The 19,019-nt window shown below is 35.0% G+C and overlaps 1 protein-coding gene across 1 annotated transcript in view; it reads right to left on the bottom strand.

Moving 5' to 3' along the window:
- Nucleotides 1-18,603, bottom strand: part of LOC137631212 (uncharacterized) — a 113,556-nt gene extending 94,953 nt beyond the window's left edge. Inside the window, exon 1 of the mRNA XM_068362960.1 lies at nucleotides 17,915-18,603. The gene's annotated coding sequence lies outside the window, so the exon portion shown is untranslated. The remainder of the gene's footprint in view (nucleotides 1-17,914) is intronic.
- Nucleotides 18,604-19,019: the final 416 nt, after the last annotated feature.

The following is a 19,019-nucleotide window of genomic DNA, read 5'->3' as shown; positions in this document are numbered from 1 at the left end:
GAGAGAGAGAGAGAGAGTGTTCTCCATTACGTGTACATATAGGCTATGATGTGTATATAGTGTTGGTTTTTTGCGCGCGGCGCGCGCATTTTTGTACTTGTAATATGTCATTCAATGATCTGTGCAAATACAGGTTTCCATTGGAATAAGTATCTAGAGAATTTTAGAAGAACTGGACATGAATAAAAGAAATTTATAACAAAATCCCAACAGGCAATTCATAAGGGCTTCAAACCACGAAAATAATTTGGAGTTACATTTTCATCGAAGATTAATTCAATGAAATGAATAAAAAGAGAATAATGATAAAGAGATATATAAAAATTTATTTGAAATTTTAAACAACCCCCAAATTCTAAATTATTAAAACGTTAAAAATTCAACTGACTGATTACTTAAATCTATCTTGATCTCATGAAGAAAACGCGTTGAAGATATGGTTATGAAACCAAGATGAATAATTAAATCTGTTAATTGGTCTGTAGATTGAGATAGGAATTAATGGAGAGAACTAATTTACAAAGGGAAAATCATAAGTCAATAATAATAATAATAATAATAATAATAATATAATAATAATAATAATAATAATAATAATAATAATAATAATAATAACCTCTGAAAAAAAATTTGGTGGTCAATAAACTTGAAAGATTATGATAATGATGTTGATTCATAATTTAATTTAAAAATTATAACGATAATAATTGAGTATGAACCCCCAGAAATATGACGATAAGGATTATTATTGAACCACAAAAAGATGCGATAGGGATTATAATTGAACCCCCAATAACATGACGATAAGGATTATAATTGAACCTCAAAAACATGACGATAAGGATTGTTATTGAAGAACCCCAAAAAGATGACGATAAGGATTATAATTGAACCCCAGAAACATGACGATAAGGATTATAATTGAACCCCAGAAACATGACGATAAGGATTATAATTGAACCCCAGAAACATGACGATAAGGATTATAATTGAACTCCAAAAACATGACGATAAGGATTATAATTGAACCCCAAAAACATGACTATAAGGATTATAAATGAACCCAAAAAAACATGACGATAAGGATTATTATTAAACCCCAAAAAAACATGACGATAAGGATTATAACTGAACCCCAAAAACATGACGATAAGGATGATAACTGAACCTCAAAAAAGATGACGATAATAATAACAAAACCTTAAAATTATAACGATAATGATGATAACTATAATTAACCGAACGTCAGTTATGCAAATCAATTACCATCTAAGCGTGACATAACAATTAAGTTCTCGCCTCTGTTGAAATTAGCGCTTCGAATCCCTTGAACCTCCCCATTAATCTGCCGACGGCTTCATAAATTCGTCAGGGAGTATTACGTAACTTTACCTCCGCTCTTTAGTGAAAGAATTTTCTCTCGGTCCTACCACCCATGAAACCAGCACCCCTCTCCCCCCCCCCCCCCCCCCCCCGGACACACCCCCCCCCACCCCGGACAACCCCACTTCTCCCCAATCATCCCTCGTCTACTTCCCTACAATACTTTCGATTGCCTTGAAATTCTCAGGTTCAGTGACTTCTGTTACGCAAATACGTCGGGATATTGGCGTTATTGGGTCAAATAGTACTGAAATTGAAAATTGAGAGAGAGAGAGAGAGAGAGAGAGAGAGAGAGAGAGAGAGAGAGAGAGAGAGAGAGAGAGAGAGAGAGAGAGAAAAGTGTAACTATTTCCCTCATTAATCTATGTCAGATCATCCGTAGTAAGCTAACCTTTTCAAGAGTTATCCTCTTATGTAAAAGTATATACAGAGAGAGAGAGAGAGAGAGAGAGAGAGAAGGAGAGAGAGAGAGAGAGAGAGAGAGAGAGAGAGAGAGAGTGTTACTATTTCACTCATTAATCTATGTCAGATCATCCGTGGTAAGCTAACCTTTTCAACAGTTACCGTCTTATGTAAAAGTATATACAGAGAGAGAGAGAGAGAGAGAGAGAGAGGAGAGAGAGAGAGAGAGAGAGAGAGAGAAAGAGAGAGAGAGAGAGAGAGAGAGGAGAGAGAGAGAGAGAGAGAGAGTTACTATTTCACTCGTTAATCTATGTCAGAATCATCCGTAGTAAGCTAACCTTTTCAAGAGTTATCGTCTTATGTAAAAGTACCGAGAGAGAGAGAGAGAGAGAGAGAGAGAGAGAGAGAGAGAGAGAGAGAGAGAGAGAGAGAGAGAGTTACTATTTCAATCATTAATCTATGTCAGATCATCCGTAGTCAGCCAACCTTTTTAAGAGTTATCGTCTTTTGTAAAAGTATATACAGAGAGAGAGAGAGAGAGAGAGAGAGAGAGAGAGAGAGAGAGAGAGAGAGAGAGAGAGAGAGAGAGAGAGAGAGAGAGATTATTTCACTCATTAATCTACGTCAGATCATCCGTAGGTCAGCCAACCTTTTCAAGAGTTATCCTCTTATGTAAAAGTATATACCGAGAGAGAGAGAGAGAGAGAGAGAGAGAGAGAGAGAGAGAGAGTGAGAGAGAGAGAGAGAGAGAGTTACTATTTCACTCATTAATCTACGTCAGATCATCCGTAGTAAGCTAACCTTTTTCAAGAGTTATCCTCTTATGTAAAAGTATATACAGCGAGAGAGAGAGAGAGAGAGAGAGAGAGAGAGAGGAGAGAGAGATGAGAGGAGAGAGAGAGAGAGAGATTATTTCACTCATTAATCTATGTCAGATCATCCGTAGTAAGCCAACCTTTTCAAGAGTTATCGTCTTATGTAAAAGTATATACAGAGAGAGAGAGAGAGAGGAGAGAGAGAGATGAGAGAGAGAGAGAGATAGTTTGTATTTCACTCGTTAATCTATGTCAGATCATTCATAGTAAGCTAACCTTTTCAAGAGTTATCGTCTTATGTAAAAGAATCTACAGAGAGAGAGAGAGAGAGAGAGAGAGAGAGAGAGGAGAGAGAGAGAGAGGGAGAGAGAGAGAGGAGAGAGAGAGAGAGAGTTACTATTTCACTCATTAATCTGTCAGATCATCCGTGGTAAGCTAACCTTTTCAACAGTTACCGTCTTCTGTAAAAATATATACCGAGAGAGAGAGAGAGAGAGAGATTTACTATTTCACTCGTTAATCTATGTCAGATCATCCGTAGTAAGCTAACCTTTTCAAGAGTTATCGTCTTGTGTAAAAGTATATATATATATATATATATATATATATAGAGAGAGAGAGAGAGAGAGAGAGAGAGAGAGAGAGAGAGAGAGAGAGAGAGAGAGGAGAGAGAGAGAGAGAGAGAGAGAGCATTAGGAAGACCTTCTCACGGAAGGTCCGCACCGATTCTAACACGAAGTATATCATTAACTATCTATGGAACGTCGCGTTGCAAACCTTTCCCTCCTCATGGAAGCAATAATGAGGAAAGGGAGAGAAGTTGGGGGAGGGGGTGGGGGGGGGGGGGGGCGGCGGGCGAGAAGTAGCAGAGGATGATGACCTTGTTTCAGTTAGCAACTGGTCAGAAGGAACTCTTGCTGGACTCGCTTGATAATTGAATGAGATCTAAAATAAATGAAAAGTTAAGAGGAAAGAAAAACTGAGAATCAATGTTGATTTGATGAGAGAGAGAGAGGAGAAGAGAGAGAGAGAGAGAGAGGAAGGAGAGAGAGAGAGAGAGAGAGAGAGAGAATTTAGGAGTATCGCAAAGGGAAAATTTCCTTATATGCAGATTTGCAGATGCAACTCTTATAGAATATTGCAAAGAGAGAGAGAGAGAGAGAGAGGGAGAGAGAGAGAGAGAGAGGAGAGAGAGAGGAGAGAGAGAGAGATTTATTGAATTTAGGAGTATCGCAAAGGGAAAATTTCCGTATATGCAAACTTGCAGATACAACTCTTATAGAATACTGCAAAGAGAGAGAGAGAGAGAGAGAGAGGAGGAGAGAGAGAGAGAGGAGAGAGAGAGAGGAGAGAGAGAGAGAATCTCAACTTATTTAAAAGTATTATTAAACTTGATTTCATATCTTTCTTAGGAATTTCTCGAGATCACCCCAAAAACGTAATTTCCTTGAAAATCTACAAAAACCCTCTTATTTCATGTGTAAATTTGATAAAATAACAAAACTAATCTCGCAACATCTATTCTATTACAATTTAATAAAGATTTTGAAAACAAATGGTTTCGTTATCTAATCTAACGGAGAATATTAACCTTTAACTTTCTTACCGCTTAATGACATTTTAAAAACCATAGTTTTAAAACTATAAATCCTAATTTTATTAACTTTTGGATTATGCTTAAATAGTATTATTCTTATCGGAGTTAGGCCCAAGAATAATTTAATTTCACCTTTGGTAATTTTATCGCTTAATGGCATCTTAAAAAACCATAGTTTTAATATTATAAATCCTAATTTTATTAACTTTTGGATTATGCCTAAGTAGTATTATTCTTATCTGAGCTGTGCCCAAGAATGTATAATTTCACCTATGGTAATTTCACCGCTTAATGACATCTTAAAATCCATAGTTTTAAAACTAATTTATAAAACCAATGTTTTTATTAACCTTTGGATTATGCCTAAGTAGTAATATTCTTATCGGAGTTAGGCCCAAGAATGATTTAAATTTCACCTATGGTAATTTCATCGCTTAATGGCATCTTAAAAACCATAGTTTTAAAATTACAAATCCTAATTTTATTAACTTTTGGATTATGTAGAAGTAGTATTATTCTTATCGGAGTTGGGCCCAAGAATGAATGGTTTTACTTATGGTAATTTTACCGCTTAATGATATCTTAAGAACAATAGTTTTAAAACTATAAATCCTATGTTTGTATTAACCCTTGGATTATGCCTAAGTAGTATTATTCTTATCGGACTTGTGCCCAAGAATTATTTAATTTCACCTATGGTAATTTCACCGCTTAATGACATCTTAAAATCCATAGTTTTAAAATTACAAATCCTAATTTTATTAACTTTTGGATTATGCCCAAGTAGTATTATTCTTATCGGACTTGTGCCCAAGAATGAATAATTTCACCTACGGTAATTTCATCGCCTTAATGGCATATTAAAAACCATAGTTTTTAAAATTACAAATCCTAATTTTATTAACTTATGGATTATGCCCAAGTAGTATTATTCTTATCGGACTTGTGCCCAAGAATGAATAATTTCACCTATGGCAATTTCATCGCTTAATGGCATATTAAAAACCATAGTTTTAAAATTACAAATCCTAATTTTATTAACTTTTGGATTACGCCCAAGTAGTATTATTCTTATCGGACTTGTGCCCAAGAATGATTTAATTTCACCTACGGTAATTTCACCGCTTAATGACATCTTAAAAACCATAGTTTTAAAATTACATATCCTAATTTTATTAACTTTTGGATGATGCCCAAGTAGTAGCATTCTTATCGGAGCTAGGCCCAAGAATGATTTAATTTCACCTTTGGTAATTTCACCGCATAATGACATCTTAAAATCCGTAGTTTTAAAATCATAAATCCTAATTTTATTAACTTTTGGATTATGCCCAAGTAGTATTATTCTTATCGGACTTGTGCCCAAGAATGAATAATTTCCCATTCAGAAAAATGTAATTATTACAGCGGTCGGGAACCTCAACGACTAACAAAGGTATCTGTCAGTGGCACGCGCGCGTCTCAAGTGGTTCCTACTTGTTCCTAATCAGGTGTAATGACAGCCAGCGAACCCAATAAATGCTCTTTGTCACGACACTTCGGCTCTGACTTAGGGTGGCAGTCGGGGATTATTATTATTATTATTATTAAATGCTAAGCTACAACCCTAGTTGGAAAAGCAGGATGCTATAAGCCCAGGGGCCCCAACAGGGAAAATAGCCCAGTGAGGAAAGGAAATAAGGAAATAAGGAAAAATAGAACATTTTAGGAATAGTAACAATATTAAAATAAATATTTCCTATTTAAACTATAAAAACTTTAACAGAACAAGAGGAAGAGAAACTAGATAGAAAAGTGTGCCCAAGTGTACCCTCAAGCAAGAGAACTCTAACCCAAGGCAGTGTAAGACCATGGTACAGAGGCTATGGCACTACCCAAGAATAGAGAACAATGGTTTGATTTTGGAGTGTCCTTCTCCTAGAAGAGCTGCTTACCATAGCTAAAGAGTCTCTTCTACCCTTACCAAGAGGAAAGTGGCCACTGAACAATTACAGTGCAGTAGTTAACCCCTTGGGTGAAGAAGAATTTATATTTGTTTCCCCAAGGAACCATTTCTTTGCTGGTGTGATGCCCACTGTTGCATCGACATCGGAAGCGTGACAAAAAACCGAGTATTTTTCTGACGTAGGAAACGCAGCTGATACTGTATATTTCTGATGTTAGTTGAGGGCCAATATTGACTCTTTCTGAATCGAAATCAAGGCTGAATCATTATTAAATCGGGATCATCACTAAATTTCAGAGTCGATACGAAATTTCAGTGTTTCTGACATTTGGATCATTACTGAATTTCAATCTTTCTGACATCGGAATTACGAATGATATTGGATCTTTTTGAGGACCGATATTGACTCTTTCTGAATCGAAATCTAGGCTGAATCATTATTAAATCGGGATCATTGCTAAATTTCAGAGTCAATACGAAATTTCAGTGTTTTTGACATTTGGATCATTACTGAATTTCAATCTTTCTGACATCGGAATTGCGAATGATACTGGATCCTTCTGATGTCAGTTGAAGACCAATATTGACTCTTTCTGAATCGAAATCAAGGCTGAATCATTATTAAATCGGGGTCATTACTAAATTTCAGAGTCAATGAGAAATTTCAATGTTTCTGACATTTGGGTCATTACTGAATTTCAATCTTTCTGACATCGGAATCGCGACTGATACTGGATCTTTTTGATGTTAGTTGAAGACCAATATTGACTCTTTCTGAATCGAAATCAAGGCTGAATCATTTTTAAATCGGGATCATTACTAAATTTCAAAGTCAATACGAAATTTCAGTGTTTCTGACATTTGGATCATTACTTAATTTCAATCTTTCTGACATCGGAATCGCGAATGATACTGGATCTTTCTGATGTTAAATTGAAGACCAACATTGACTCTATTGCTAAATTTCAGTCAGTACGAAATTTCAGTGTTTCTGACATCTGGATCATTACTGAATTTCAATCTTTCTGATATCGGAATCGCGAATGATACTGGATCTTTTTGAGGACCAATATTGACTCCTTCTGAATCGAAATTAAGGCTGAATCTTTATAACATCAGAGTCAATACGAAATTTCAATGTTTCCGGCATCTGGATCATTACTGAATTTCAATCTTTCTGAATCGAAATCAAGGCTGAATCTTTATAACATCGGAGTTAATACGAAATTTTAATGTTTCCGGCATCTGGATCATTACTGAATTTCAATCTTTATGGCATCGGAATCGGGGCTGATACTGGATCTTTTTTATTTTAGTTGAAGACCAATATTGACTCCTTCTGAATCGAAATCAAGGCTGAATCTTTATAACATCGGAGTCAATACGAAATTTCAATGTTTCCGGCATCTGGATCATTACTGAATTTCATTCTTTCTGGCATCGGAATAGAAACTAAAACTGAACTTTTCATCACTTAAAATGTCGGAACCGATACTAAACCTGACTTTCTACAGTAAATCGAAATCAAGAATAAAACGGATTATTTTTGCAATATCGGAACCGATACTAAACCTGACTTTCTAAATCGAAATCAAGAATAAAGCGGATTACTTTTGCAATATCGGAACCGATACTAAACCTGACTTTCTAAATCGAAATCAAGAATAAAGCGGATTATTTTTGCAATATCGGAACCGATACTAAACCTGACTTTCTAAATCGAAATCAAGAATAAAACGGATTATTTTTGCAATATCGGAACCGATACTAAATCTGACTTTCTATATCGAAATCAGAATTAAAACAGATTTTTTTTGGCAATAACGGAATCGATACTAAAACTTAATCTTGCTGACATCGAAATCAAGAATAAAATAGAATCTTTTTGACGTATAATTGAAGAAAATTTCTGAATTCTGAATCAAAATTAAAACTGAATCTTTCTGATCCCGAGATAGAAAAAATATAAGCTTTCTGTCATTAGAATCATTACTAAATCTAAGTTTTTTCTGGGTTAGGAATCGAGACATAAAGTGAATCTTTCTAACATTAGAATCAAAATTAAGAGTGAATCTCTCTATCATTAGAATCAAAATTAAGAGTGAATCTCTCTATCATTAGAATCAAGGTTAAGCCATGAAAATCAAGATTAAGGCTGAATCTTTCTGTTATGAAAATCAAGATTAAGCTTGAATCTTTCTATCAGTAGAAGCAAGATTAAGAGTGAATCTCTCTATCATCAGAATCAAGGTTAAACTTGAATCTTTCTATCAGTAGAATCAAGATTAAGCCTGAATCTCTCTATCATTAGAATCAAGATTAAGACTGAATCTTTCTATCAGTAGAATCAAGATTAAGAGTGAATCTCTCTATCATTAGAATCAAGGTTAAACCTGAATCTTTCTATCATGAAAATCAAGATTAAGGCTGAATCTTTCTGTCATGAAAATCAAGATTAAGCTTGAATCTTTCTATCATTAGAATCAAGATTAAGAGTGAATCTCTCTATCATTAGAATCAAGGTTAAACCTGAATCTATCTATCATGAAAATCAAGATTAAGCCTGAATTTCTCTATCATTAGAATCAGGGTTAAGACTGAATCTTTCTATCATTATAATCAAGATTAAGAATGAATCTTTCTATCATTAGAATCAAGGTTAAGCCTGAATCTTTCTATCATTAGAATCAAGATTAAGCTTGAATCTCTCTATCATTAGAATCAAGGTTAAACCTGAATCTTTCTATCATGAAAATCAAGATTAAGGCTGAATCTTTCTATCATGAAAATCAAAATTAAGCTTAAATCTTTCTATTAGTAGAATCAAGATTAAGACTGAATCTCTATCAGTAGAATAAGATTAAGCTTGAATCTCTCTATCATTAGAATCAAGATTAAGCCTGAATCTCTCTATCATTAGAATCGAGATTAAGCCTGAATCTCTCTATCATTAGAATCAAGATTAAGCCTGAATCTTTAGCGACATCAAGACGATAAAACCGAATCTTTCGTTGTTGTTTGGATCAAATGAAGCCTCCCATAGGCTATCATGAACCTTCGCCTTCAGGCAAATGCAGCAAAGTGATAAAGGGAATAATGAAGATGGAATACTGGTATGTACCATTGGGTTCGCTCCAACCAACCTGCAATACCCTTTATAGCAACTATCTTGTTCTAAAGGTACTTTCAAAAAGTGCATGTGAAAGAGGATTGCAAAATCTAGCCTGAGGAATCTGTCTGGCTGGTTTAACAGGTTGCTAGAAAAGTTATAGAATAACAATTATCAATCTTCCTTTTTGATCGTGGTTTAATCATGTTCAGATAATAATTGTGAAGTTATGGATAATTGAATATTTCGATCTTTAGATTCTCGCCGAGTGTAAGGACCCTCTATCCATCCTTGCACCCTTTTTAAGTACTGTATCCTGAACAATCCTACTGTAAACGGAAAAGTTAGTTGGTGGGCGTGGTGTCCAATCAGGGAAAGGAACGATGAAATAGGATTAATTATTCAATTATTAATTATTATGATGAGAAATATAATAGCAATTGTAGAGAGAACAATTTTCAAAGTGGGATATGGTCCAAAAGACCAAAAAAAAAAACCAAAAACATTTAGCCATTTAGACAAAATATTTTCCTGGATATAGAGTTGCATTTTTGTAACCCCTGAAACTTAAATTCAAGCTAAGAGGAATTCTTTATTTCATCCCTATAACAGAAACATAATAATAGTAACAACCTATTAACACTATCACTATTGCCACAACAGTCAAATCTCCGATCCCTATCAACACCGATAAACGCCAAAGATAACGGAAGAACACTGACAGATATAGCAAAAGGCACAACTTTCCTTGCGCCGAAAGCAAAACCGCATCTGAAGCCCCTCTTCGGCGTAGAAGCGCCACCACTAAAATCCATTATTGCTCAACGGGATGTCCTTGCAAGCTTTCTTGACCAGAAATGCAATATATTAAGCGACGTCCCGTGAGGTCACCCTCCCAGGGGGCCCGCGCTGGGTGATATCACAAACACCTCGCTGAAGAAGGCCACTTCCCGCACGAAGTTAAACACCTCGAAGTCAATATCCAGGAGCGTCAGTCATTACAACAGCAGAAAATTGTTTATACATAAAAAAAGCTTTCAAACGAACGACACTTTATCAAACCAATTAAACACGTATTGTTTTATTATTAATCTTAATTTACGAGTATATTACTTAGGACTGCTGAGTATTTGTTATAGGTATAAAGGCCGAATTGCTTACCACAGTTTATACGTGTTTCAAGAGAGATTTGTTAAATCAGGAAATGATAATACACACTAGCATGATCGCACCCTATATATATATATATATATATATATATATATATATATATATATATATATATATATATATATACACACACACACACACACACATATATATATATATATATATATATATATATATATATATATATATATATATATATATTGCTACTGATTTATTATTGTCACTATAATTTTCATGACATTTTTGTTGTGATTATCATTATTATTGTTATCTTATATTGACGTTTTTCATTCAAGTAGAATATATATATATATATATATATATATATATATATATATATATATGTGTGTGTGTGTGTGTGTGTGTGTGTGTACACTGTATATATGTGTTTGTAAAATATGAAAATGTGAGATATTGAAAATATGTGAATCAACAAATACAGATGTGATCTTTAATGACAGTAGCCTGCAATTTCAACGCATGTGTATTTTAGCGGTAAATTTATTTCTATGTCATCCTGACATGCAGCGCACCGCGAAATTTCATATTAGACTTCTTTTTTTTATCATATAGCATGTAAAAACGTCGCGTTATTTAGTATAGAAGAATCTAGTCAATTATCTTTTTTTAAATCTCGCTGAAAAAAAAAAAAACTCCATTTCTTTAAAAACTTCGTTTAGTGTTTAATACGCTGTCAAAAATTTGCCGTAAAAAACGGTAAAAATCCTGGAATAAATATTGCCATTTACCGTTTTAAAAACGGATGTATTGACGTGAAGGAGTGACATTACGGTCACCAACCCGTAAAAGATAATAACAAAGTAGGGTAAAAATCACGGTCGCCTGTATTTTACCGAAATACGGCTGAGAACAGTATATTTTTACGGAGAATATCCGATTAGAATTGCGGTGTTTTTTAATAGTGTAAGTGAAGAAGTCTAGAGGTGAATTTACGAGACAATTCATATTAAATCTACTAGAAAAAGTTGCTCAAATATGAAAAAAAACTCAACTACGGCAGTGTAAGTGAAGAAGTCTAGAGGTGAATTTACGCGACAATTCATATTAAATCTACTAGAAAAAGTTGCTCAAATATGGAAAAAAACTCAACTACGGCAGTGTAAGTGAAGAAGTCTAGAGGTGAATTTACCAGACAATTCATATTAAATCTACTAGAAAAAGTTGCTCAAATATGAAAAACTCAACTACGGCAAAAAACGTGACTCACGGAAGGGGGTTAATTCGCCAGTTGGTTCTTGTGTAATTCATCTGAGTTGCCAAATTTAATGTCTTTTTTTTTTTTTTTTTTTTTTTTCCCCAATCGTCTTCTAACAACAGCTAACTAAGTGCCTTAACCTGATAACATTTCAGCATCGCTTTGATTGTCCGTGTAGTTAGGTGTGATAGCCCAAGCAAACTCTGGAGATTATCGACTGAAGCAACTTCAACCTTAGCTTTATAGCTCTATTCCCAAGGCGGAAACGATTTAACACCTGTTATAGAAAATAAACATCTGAATGAAGAAAAAACTTTGAGATAAGGAGATGAAAAAAATCAAACGTTTCAACACCTGTTCTACAAAATAAAAACTATACGAAAAAAAAAAACGTGAAGATAAGAAAAGAGAGAAAAAAATTCAAACGATTTAACAAATGTTCTACAAAAACAAAATGAGAAAGAAACACGGAAATAAGAAATGAGAGAGAGGAAAAGAGTCAAGCGATTTAACAACAGTTCTACAAACAACTGAAGGAGAAAGGAACGCTGGGATGAGAAGACAGAAAGAAAAAAAAAATCCAGCCTCCAATATAACTCAACGACGAAATTAAAAGGGGCCACGCGGAATGTCCTTGGAAACTTAGCAGCAACTCCTCGACATCCCAAGGACGGAACGAAGAAAGGATTCCTCCAGGACCACCCGTGGAGGAGTCCCGACTTAACACTTGACAAGTGACAAGTATAATGCAACTGAGACGGTGGCTCGAGATTTGATGCGCACCGTTGCTCGCCCTTGTTCGAGCTCAACGCTTCCGGAAAACGTGATCTTCAAATTCATTTTTTTTCTGTTTCTTAAACGGTAAATGTTTGGCAACATTTATTCCAGGAATTTTACCGTTTAAAAACGGATATATTAACGCAAAGGAGTGATATTAGTCACCAAGTAAAAGATAATAACAAAGTAAGGTAAAATTACGGTCGCGTGTGTTTTACTGAGATACGGTTGAAAACCGTATATTTTTACAGAGAATTTCCGTTTAAAATTACGATTTTTTTTCTAACCGTGTAGATAGGATATTCTTCAACTCTTTTTACTAAATAAGACAATTAATAGTGATTATTTCTTGTTTGTTTACATCTTTATCGGTTAAATTTTCAATCTCAATATTTTCGGAAGTAGTGTTTCCCAAATTTATTTTTTTGTTTTTAGATAGGTTATTTTTTCGAATCTTTTTATCAAATAAAACAATTAGTAATGGTTATTCCGTTATTCTTATTCTTTTTAATCTTCATCGGTTAAATTTTCAAGCTCAATGCTTTCCGAAAACTTAATTTCAAATTTATTTATTTTTTGTTTTAATGGGTAAGGCATTCTTCAACTTTCTTTACAAAATAAAACAATTAAAGATGGCTTGTCCGTTATTTTTTTTCTTTTTTTTTTTTTACATCTTAATCGATTAAATTTTCAAACACTTTTTTTATTGCCCAAAAGTAATGTAAAAAGGTAATTGCCGTTCGTGTCAGTACAATTTACGTGTATATAAAGAAAATAATGGAAAGGGAAGATAACGCTGTAAAATAATTTTTACGAGTTAAAAAAAATACTCAATTTCAGAAATACAAAGACCGAGAACCAAGACTTATTGTTGAAGGCGAAATGTATCCAATTGGTCATAGTCCCGATAAATCTAAATTCACGTAATTAATTGTTATTTTCAGCTGTGTGACATTAGCCACCTGACACGATTAAGAACAAGATAAACTAAGCAATGAACGCAACAATAGTCAACAGGTAATGTTAGCGACAATAAAAAAAAAGTAAAAAAAAAAAAAAAATAAGGAAGGGGCGGTTGGCGTCAATCCAAAGGAAGTAACTATAGGAAGGTAACCCGCCATCCATACAACCCCCCCCCCCCCCCATTCCCCATAGAAGGAGCTGGAGATAATAGACGTGATGCTGATAAAGGAGAGAGAGAGAGAGAGAGAGAGAGAGAGAGAGAGAGAGAGAGAGAGAGAGAGGGGGGGGGGGCAAACGGAACATTTAAATCGTTGGGTTTAGTTTGTAACAGTAAACTTTTTTATAGGTTAGTTGTAGAGAGAGAGAGAGAGAGAGAGAGAGAGAGAGAGAGAGAGAGAGAGAGAGAGAGAGAGAGAGAGAGATAGTATTCAAACCAGAAATGAATCGTCCCTTCATGACGGTGTATGTGACAAGTGAATTTTTTTTTTTCAAATATAAAAAAATCTCTTTTCACAGTATCATTTATTTATTAATTTTGGCGGCTTATGTACAAACCCGATGCTGAGGATTATTTAAGCGCAAAACTTCATTCATACAATATACTGAAGTTTACAAAACCTTCGCAATTTACATCCCTTTCCTTCCTTCTTTCGCTCCGTTTGTTTACATTTGAGATGAAAAATATTTTCTTATATGAAAAATTACACAAATGGTTATCCTTATTATTTTATGGCTATTTTCAAACGCTATAAATAGCAAGTAAAATTGTATTACAAACAGTGTATATATATATGTATATATATACATATATATATATATACATATATATATATATATATATGTATATATATATATATATATATATATATATATATATATATATATATATATATATATATATGTAGAAATAGGGAAGCTATGATTGTGCAAAATGAAATCTATGTTGGGAACAGATAAGATTAGTAATATTAATATTTGATTAATCTATTGATATATATATATATATATATATATATATATATATGTGTGTGTGTGTGTGTGTGTGTGTATACATACATACATATATATGTATATATACACTTTATACTGTATATATATATATATATATATATATATGTATACACTGTATAATGCACACACATATATATATATATATATATATATATATATATATATATATATATATATATACATGTATGTATATGTATATGTGTATATATATATATATATATATAACATGATTTTATCCACAATACAAAATAATTTACAGACATAAAAACGACTCTTTATCCCGCATTATTAGCAGTATTGCCAGGAACATCTGTAGTTTTACGTTATAATTACGCTATATATTTACCAGAAAATATTACAAAAAAAAAAACTTTCTCGTCGTCAATATGGTTTAAGCACAATTCCTGCAGCACTTAAGTCTTTTTCCACAAATTAAATTACCATCAAGATAACTAGTGTAATTTATATGCGTTGTGAAACAAGTTATAACATTATTACATTTAGAAAGAATATGACATTGACATTCTTTATATGAAAAAATTTTGACTGATACTTATATGTTATATGTATTATAAGGAAACTATTTCGGTTAAATGTTATCATGTAATCAAAGGTATTTTTTATATGCAGTCCTCAAATTATTATTGTTAACCGTTAAACCATGCCAGCGATTTATTATAATCTTTTTTATTTCAATATTTCAATATAGGGGAAACTTCATTTATTTATTCATTCAAATATTCTAGCAATTCATTTCTTTTTTTATTTATTGATCAAAGGTATTTTTTATATGCAGTCCTAAAAATATTATTATTAACCGTAAAACCATGTCAACAATTTATTATAATCTTTTTTATTTCAATATTTTAACTTCAATCATTTATTGATTCAAATATTCTAACAATTCATTCCTTTTTTCTTATTTATTAACCCTATAAAGTACCGAGAGATAAATTAGCAAAGGTGTCATGCAACGCGCGGTACAATAGAATAGTAATGCTTCTTAGAGCAGTAATAATATAGTAATGCTTCCCAAAGCAGTATTGCCTTCTTCACACGTCGTAGCAGAGTCGCTATTTCGGTTTTGATTAATTGTAACATGCTTAAAAGAAATAATTGGGGAAACATGGAGGTGTTTATATCTTCCTTATAACAGTTTATTTTTTAAATAATGCCGTACTCAGATTACAAGGATTATATGTATCTTTGTAATATATAATATATATATATATATATATATATATATATTATATATATATACATATATATATACACACATATATGTATATAAATACATATATTTATATATATATACACACATGCATATATATATATATATATATATATATACATACAGTATATATATGCATGTGTGTATGAGATTGTACAATTGTCCAAAGGCGCAAGTGTATATAGAAGCTATTTGCATGTAAGGGTGCATAACAGGAATATAGTAAAATAATAGAAAAATAAAAAGCAGTGCGCGAGAAAATACCTAGAACATAGTGTGAACGTGCATAAAACGAAAACACGCAAAGAACACATTTGTAAATGCGCTGGTTCACTATCTGATCACAAATCAAAAGTTCATGCAATAAAAAATATAGCCATAGAAATAGCTTTCGTTTTCCCCTCATATACACAGGTCATGCACACACACACACACATATATATATATATATATATATATATATATATATATATATATATATATATATGTATATGAATGATTTATTATTATTCGGCAAGAAACTATTACAGATGGAAGGGTCTATAGAAGGAAAGATAATATGGTAAACAAAATTATATTACTGAAGTTAAGGGTTTTGGTAATAGGCTAAATATAAGATTTACTTATTCTAATGTGCTTTTCTTATTATGACCTCTTAAACACACAAACATAGCCTATATGTTTATATATATATATATATATATATATATATATATATATATAATGAAAATAGTGATATGAATATTTCTCACAGAATATTCCTGTCTCTAAATAATGAATCCTATCATAATGACACTTCAAAATAATCACCTGCTCCTTCCCTTAAAAATGCTTAGTAATCCTTCTGTGTGATATTTGCCCCGAGTGAGGAAAAAAAAGACATGGAAACAAAGAGTGAAGGAGCGAATTCCAGGACGAATGGAGAACATAAACAAAAAGTGAGGGGGAGCGTCTTAGATCGCCGAGTCCTTTAAAAGATTGTAAGGAATGGCAGAGGGGGGAAAGGACCCCCTCGCCTTGGGCTTTAAAGGTGATAAGGAATGTTCCCTTTTTCACTGAGAGAGAGAGAGAGAGAGAGAGAGAGAGAGAGAGAGAGAGAGAGAGAGAGAGAGAGAGAGAGAGAGAGGTGTTGGAAGAGAGAAAGAGAGGAGGAAAAGGGGAAGAGGTTTTTTCACTAGTTAAACCGAAACGTGGTTCCTATATGCAGGTTACCCTGTATAGATAAGAGACCTGATAAGTAAAACCCGGCTATAGGGAGCGTGTGTCAAGTTGACAGCGCCTACGGCTTACTTTATTGAATTTTACGTCACGGGAGGTTATATAAGGCCGTCATTTATTTCAGCAACACTGAATTTGCTGCGGGAGGCGTTTCTATGGGAGACAAATTAACCGAGACGGGCAGCGTGAAGGATCCAGTGGGGGTGTGTGTTCTGGAAACACAGGTCTTCCAGTGCCATGGGGGAAAAAATGGATTAAGCCGAGCGCTTCAAGTTATAAACAAAGCGTTTCTTATTAAAAAGAGTTTGTTCAAACGGGGTTTTTCAAGGGGGGGGGGGGGGCGCTGGAAAGACGGGCTCTAATGAAGAATGTGCCCGCAAGGGGGAGCTAATCCCTCATCGGCCCCCCCGTTTCTCGATGGCAACTCCGGTATCACCTTCACCAAACGTACGACGATATCTCTTAGGCAGCAGTAATTCAGAACTGCTCATTCACTTCAGCCTAGGGGAAAGTCCGCTTTTTTTTTCATAGGGGCGTGGAGGAGAGTATCTCTCTCACGTCCTTTCCCTTCTTCCTTTCCGCCGCCCTGCTGGAATAACAGGATGTCTGGACCGATGGAGAACCAGATATTTTAAAGGAGGACGAGTCCTTCAAATTCACTTGTCCCTTTTCCCTCCCCTACGCTTAGCTTTTACATCCGCCAACCTTCGGAGCCTACATAGAACTAGAAACACTTTTTTTTTTCTTTTTCTTGACTAACAATATGGAATTTAGCTTCTACTGATGTCAACAATACTTGAGCGAACATATTACAGCATGCTGCAATGGATGTCATGAAACAGAAGGCTGAATAAATGTGGGGAAAACAAAAATGAAAAATGTATGGGAGAAGGAGGTCGCAGTTTTTGGCGCCATAAGGATAGTCCTTAGGCCTCAGGCGGCTCTGGGTCTTGCACACATTACACAACAGAAAAACACCTTTTTTCCATACACAAATGACGTCACTAGGTATTACAAATGAAGCCAGAGCCACAAAGAGGACATATGTCAGGCAGCCACAACGACACTATTACTCACGTTAAGAGGAACATGTGTGGAGGCGGTCGGCGAGAGAGGGCGTGTGGCCCGTAGCTGTCAAGTCTGTACGGCTACTGAAGAAGGAGTGTGAAAGTTAGGAGCGAAGGATTAGGCACCATCTAGCGGTGATGGCGAGAATTAAGCCCCCGAGCGTGTTGTAGTCGATCGATGGTTGGGAGTTAGGAAGGGAGCGAGGGTGGCCTGTGGCCGCTGCTGAGTCAAGACGAAGTGTCCCTGGGGCAGCCACGCACCTCCGTCGTCTCGCACTGCACACAACAACTGACTCCTCACTATCGCCTACTCACGCTACAAAAATTCAATTTCACGCAAGTGGCAGCGCGCGCGTTCTTCAGTCATCGGGTAGCTAGGGCGCGTGCGCCGTGGCTAGGCCTGCCAGCCAATCACTATTAAGCTTTGTGACCACTGGGACCCACCCGTGTTTTTTACCGGTTTAAATCTCCCCCGCGATTGGTTACCGGTAGCGGTGGGTGGAGCCACTGGCACCCCCATCCGGAGGCACCCACTGAACGGGTTAACTTTAAAACGAACAAGCTTTAAAATGGAGGTTGTGATTTAGTGAGTTCCAAAGGGGTGGTTGGGGGCGGAAGAGAAGGAGTCCTGGGAGGGGCTTTAGGCAACTGCACCGCCCCCCACCGCCAATGCAGTTGCAGTTCCCGCCCATCCTGCAATGCCTTCAAACCTTCTGCCCCGCCCCTCCCCCCCCTGGCCTAACCCTGATGACCTGAGACGGGGGAACACCTGGAGAAGCTATCCCCCCCCACACGACCCCCTGTTCAAATATTCCTCTTGTGCAATGTTGCATGGACTTCATATCAAGAATATCATCAACGCTTGGTTCTCATCTCCATAAGTAAGTCACAAGTCCCCAGCATCATCCAAGTCTTCATCATCATTACCATTTCCATAAAGTTGATTATTACCCAATGGCTGGAACCCTAAACCCGACAGAGTTGCTCCTCTTGTCGTAAAACGAACTGTTCATACTGAACATGCAACTATAAAATCACATCTTGAAATGAGGAGCAGAAGAATTTAATGCAAACTTAAAGTAAGAATTTCGTTTGTAGTGAAGTTCTGTTTAAAG

Source organism: Palaemon carinicauda, chromosome 39, assembly GCF_036898095.1.
Source record: "Palaemon carinicauda isolate YSFRI2023 chromosome 39, ASM3689809v2, whole genome shotgun sequence".
Classification (NCBI taxonomy): domain Eukaryota; kingdom Metazoa; phylum Arthropoda; class Malacostraca; order Decapoda; family Palaemonidae; genus Palaemon; species Palaemon carinicauda.
The sequence above is the reverse complement of the archived record's forward strand: the minus strand, read 5'-3'. Positions and strand labels throughout refer to the sequence as shown.